Below are 6000 nucleotides of genomic sequence, written 5' to 3' on the forward strand. Positions count from 1 at the left end.
ATCTATGAAATCTTCCGGAAATAAGCGGCTTCTACACGAATCACAATTCCCTCAGGGATCACCTGACAAAAACATGTCTACCTCCAATACCGAATAATGCAGATTTTGCCAAGGAACGAACAAAACGTCCCATTATATGTTATCTGAATTCGAGACTATGCGCAGAATCAGACATCAACACTTCATACCGTCAAACACAAGGTGGCGAGTACAATGTGTCGTTTAGGTCGCGCGTACGAATCATCGACACAACAATGATAATTAATGATATTTTCAAGTCAATTAAAGGTGAGTAAATTTTAGTTCACTATGCGCAAAGATTATCTATCAATGAGACGTAGGGTAACATTTATCCTATCTATCAACATTTACGTTTTGTTTTATTAGTGTTATTGAGCTTTTGATTAATAAATGAAAACTGGCAACAAAGCTTATTAAGCTCTATAAATATACATGTAACATGATAATTGCTTTTGTCTTTTCGAGAAAATTGTGGTGAAAACAAATGCGTTTTCATTCAATACATTGTATTTATTATGATTTGATATTAATTACAAAAGAAGAAGAGCCTGTAGTATGAATAATTTCATTGAAATCTTTAAAGATTCATTTTTTCTTGTTTTTGTTTTTGAATTTCTTTATTCTCTTATTCTCTCTTATATATATACAATTCACCATTCTTCCTGATCGGACTTTTAAAATCTATTTCTTCCTTTTTTTTTTTTCTTCTTCTTATTACTATTTAACTCAATTGATTTTTTTTTATTATATATTTAGGAAAAGAAGAAATCGACTTTAACACTCGTTAATATTCAATTTAAATAAAATTTATAGTTTTGTGATCGATTAAACGCTAGTGTACAGCACCTATACCTATAAACACGTTAAGCTGCTCGGCTACCCAATTTTCTAAGGCCATAAGCAAAATGCGATAGAATGATGTATGGTAGGCAAGATTTTGCGACACGATTTCCTTAAATGCCCACATTAAAGCAATAGAGGAGACAAGACACAAGCACACATATAGCATACCGGTAGAGGACAGACAGGACGGTAAGTGAAGTGAATGATGCTGATGCTATTGCTAATGCTGATGCTTTCACGATGACGGGAAAGACAGAAGCAGCATGAAGGACTTAAGGTGTATACGTACAGCATATATAAAACCAGTATTTAGGTGATGGTAGAAAAGCTTAAAAAAAAAAAACAATATCTATATATATATACTTTTTCAATACAATTTATAAGAAGCGGTAGCTTAGAAATTTTCTTGTATTATTATTATTTTTGTTGCTGTTTTTTGTCGTATATATATTGTAACAACAATTTTTATTACTTCGGTAAGAGAGAATAGCATATCTCTCGTACACGCTATCGATTCCTTTAGCAACTGCTGTACTACCACTACTACTGCTGCTGCTGCTGCTGCTGATGTTGTTTTTAAGTAATGTTTATTCTAAACGATAAATATGATTTATGAGTGGTATTTTGTGAAAATATCTTTGTTGGTTCTTAATTTTTGTTTTGCTTCTTTTTTTTTTTTTTTTTGTTTTGGATAAAATTTAGAAAATGCAGAAAAATTAATAAAAATCTAAAAGTCTATAAAAAATTGTAAAGTTTTAAAAATTTAAAAAGATATCTTAAAGCTACCGTTATTTAAATTTGTTTATCACACAAATCACCGCAATTCAGTACTAATGATGGGAGAGTCAATGGACTTTTTTTTTCTTCGTTTCTTTTTAAGCCTGGCAACACATTTTCCTCATACTTGGCATAATGGTTACAATTCATCTTATTATGTTGTTAAAGTTGTTATAGTTGTTATAGTTGTGTAATCTAGAACATCTCTACTAATTGAATTAGTTATTCTTGTTCAGTCAAAAGAGAATTCTTTTTTTTTTTTTTGTTTTGTCTTCATTGCAATTTGGGTCAAAGTATGAGAACATATCTTTTCTTTTGATACCCACCGCTCAAGAATAGACATATATTAACTTTGTCATTTCGTTTGCAATAACCGAAATATGCATTAAGACACCACAAAGTAGTAGTCAATCATCATTACGAAAGAGAAAAAAATTGGTAAAGAAGAATGGAGAAACTTAGTGCAAACACATTGATAAACCGAATAAAGATTGATATTTAAATAATTCGAATTTTCAATAATGAAGACGGACAGAAAGCTTACTAGTCTGAAATCGCATATGATGTAAATGCTTTTCTTTTAGAAATTGATTAGAGGAGAAAGCCAAAAACTATAGATTTTGCTGGCATAGATTGTAGCAAAACTTACGCAAGAAGAAGATGAATTATGCAGTAACTGAATTGTTTCTTGGGCTGCATGACACGTGGCAGCGCCTTTTTGAAAATATCCGCACCGAGTTGGCGACTAGATAAGAGTGGCGTCAAGTTCGCGGGTTCATATCTCATTTCGATTTGGTCAGACTTAATCGTAGCTATAGCGAGTCCTCGATCGATAAAGTCTTAATACTTAGCAATTCGGCGCATATCCACTAGGCTGCGCCCACTCACTCCTAAATCCTTCTCTTACGTGTAGGCGAGACTCCTAAAGTCGTTCGTCAATTTATGCATAAAAAACTTGGTTATCGTGTCGCGATAAAGATCACCCTTATCTGTTATCGCCTGAACAGCCGCAATTTCGCGGAAGAATGCTCTGTGAAAGTGCCTCCAGCTCAAAATCCGCAGCAAGCAGTACCACTTTGTCGATGCGTTTTTTCCTCAACAATCGCTTACGGGTTTTACGAACTCACTTAGCCAAGTCATTAAGATGATGAGTCTCATCGCTGAGAGTGATCTTGTCAGCATTGCACCTGCTAAACTGTCATTAACTTTAATATATTGCTTAATAATGAAAGCTCGCTATTCTTTCGTATAGCATTCCATTTTAAGTACGGCTGAACAACTAGCTGTCAAGCTTTCTTCTTATTCGTTAACAAAAGCTTCACACTTTACCGCAGAGTTGAAATGTTGCAGTAGTTTCGGCACACGTTGTACTTAGGTTATGTATTACATTACAGTTTGATTTCAAGATCAAAAAAAGCTTTTTTTATCTTTTTTCCTGTACGTTTTGCAAAACATAAATCAAATTTCAAAGATCGCCTGCCTGCCAAACGACTACAAACTTTCACATTTTCGACCATAACTTTCGTCAGAACATTTTTTCACGAAAAAATTGAATTTATTGAGACCTTCCACGTAGATTATCAAGCCAAAGATGCACCGATCAACTTAGTTCCACCTTTAGCAATGAAGCTCTACGCATTCCCATTGTGAAGCGTTTACACGCTTGGAGGATACGTGGTTTTGTCGCTCCTATCATACGGTTGAGCATATAGTCAGTTATTTTATTATTTTTTTTAGACGTTGGATGATCGCAGTCTTAAAATGCTATCCGATACAACGTTGCTTTCTACTGAATCATGTCCACCAACATTTCCTAACGATTTCCTAACAAATATAGTAAAAGTTATTACTCTTTACAGTGTCTTTTTGAATAATCGCAAATATATTGGAAAATTATTTTTCATTCGGTGCTCTGACAAACTGGCAGCAAAACAGCCATCAGTTCTCTATAACGCTCATACATAATATAATAAGCAAAATCATTAAATACCGCAAAATTGAACTCCCAATATAGTTATATATAAATAGCTGTATGTTAAAAATTCGCAACTATTTTGCTAAAATATTCTTTCTTTCCGCTTTCTTTGCTTTAATTTCTTTTTTAAGCATGTTTTATTTCTGATTTTTAAAGAAAAGTTCATCTCAAGTTCAGCATAAACTGCAAGCATAGAAATAAGTCACCGTCATCTAAAGACTCAGACGTTGCCGAAAAAGCGAAAAAAAAAAAAAAAATAAAAAAAAAACAGAAAGAAATCTAGTTAATCATCTCAACATGAGTTTTGCTCTTCTCGTCTCTCTATGTGTATCTGTTTTCTGGACTCATGTAAAACTTGGTTAAAATCGTGTGCAATTTGTAAAAGCGGTCTGTTTATCAAAACATCATGTTGTGTGCTTTCCTTTTGCACTCTAACTCCAACAAATGTTACCTCTAATATACCGGCAGCTCATGTTGCTCCTTTTTTTTTTCTTTTTTAGAGGATTTTTACACTGATTCCTTATTTAATTTACATTTTGTGATGTTTTTTTTGTCTTCTTTTGTCTTTTTTCTTTTTGCTACTTTTTTAGTTTTATTTGTTAGAAAATTTGTAGAAAATTTGTATTCATGTGGTCACGAATTTTATTCTATTCCAGCACCAGATACATGACTAATTTGTGTTAAAGACTCTGTAGGACAATTTGTTGCTTTAAGATATATGCATGATATGCCGCAAATGTTCTGCTTTTCTTTCATCTCATTATAGGTTTTATAAAGTAATCAGTTGCGCTATCCCAAGCTATTTCTATATAAAACTGTTACTACATACATACTTTTCAGAGAAATAATACGTTCGGTCGTCATATTACACATGAGTGGGAGCAAATTTATAAAAAAGAATTTTAATGCATACGCTAAGGTTTGTTGGATTATCTTTAGTGTATTGTATTAAATACTAAAAGTACTGAGCTTTTATTAACCTCAAATTGTTAGGTGTGTTCATAAATTCCTTCTTTCCTTTTTCGATAAATTTCAGCTTTATATAAAAAGTGTGTTTGTTACAATGCATTGATTATTATCTTCATGGATCTATGGTACTGTTATGGTACCTCTAATCGGATAACTTCCGGATGACTTCACGATTCCGAAGTGAAATAGTTATCGCTCTCCTTTTCGTAAATCTCCAACTTTGCAGGCCTGCTGATCTGCTAAATATGAAGTTGCGTCCACATTTCGTGCAATGAGCTTAGATGTGAAATCGTTAGTATCCACCAATTTCTATCATAAACAAACAAGAGTATTAGAGTCGGGCAAGGCCGATCATCATATATACTACGCCGCTACGCCTAACATACTCTTTCAATTATACTTTGTTTCCACCTAAAAGAGTACTTCCTATGAGAGAACCTATAAGAAAGAGCGTCCGAAAGGTAATTGACGAGGTCTAAATTTAGGTAAATTTATCGTGCAAAGACTTGCTTTCCGTGACTACCCCTGGCGAAATAGGTCTGCTTAGTCCGAATGTCCAATTATACTAATGATCAGTTCTCAATTTGTGTCATATAATATTCTAAGGATGGAAGGAAGGTAATAGAGCTAAAGTAACCGAAAGGAAATGTACGAAAAAATATCAGCACTGGAGCAATTTTCGCTCTGCGGCATGTAGTGCCATACTTGAATATAAAATAAAAAAAAAAAATCACTTAGTCTACATATCTATAACTAATTAAATGCTAGGCAGATTTAAAGAATGTTGATCTTTGTATGATTGACAAATATTTGACAAGCAAAAAAATTATAATGTGACACAGCCCGCCAGTCAATACTTTAGGCGAATTCGCTTAATACAGTTATTTATATATCGATTTTTCGAAATAAGCATTGTATGAATGGTGATCGAAAAGATGGTCCAATCCGAATCATCTTCAACAGTGATCGTCCTTGGTCCAAAACATGCCGCTGTAACAGAGTTTATAAAAATAACTGAAAAATTGCAGCCTATAGACTGAACACAAGAAAACAAGACAGGCAGGATGGACGGATGGGCAGACGAACAGAAAAGATTAAACCGATTCAGAAAGTGATTCGTAATCGATTCAAATTTTTGTTAATGTGTATGTTTTCTGTTAAAACTGTCTGAATACTGTGTGAAACATTGCGAACAACCTTTAGCTTATTTCGTACGCATTGATCGTTAATAAATTTAGTTTTACCATTCGTAGATTGATCAAGTTCACTATTATTTCTTTCAAATATACGCTATAATGATGGGTTTTGTAATTCCAATTCGAACACGTCCTCGCGGTAAAGAAACTTTACTTACTTTATATGAGCCTAAGCTTATATAAAATTATATTTAAAAGAAAAAAATAATAATAATAATA

This window comes from Glossina fuscipes, unplaced genomic scaffold, assembly GCF_014805625.2.
Source record: "Glossina fuscipes isolate IAEA_lab_2018 unplaced genomic scaffold, Yale_Gfus_2 0, whole genome shotgun sequence".
In the NCBI taxonomy this organism is placed as follows: Eukaryota; Metazoa; Arthropoda; class Insecta; order Diptera; family Glossinidae; genus Glossina; species Glossina fuscipes.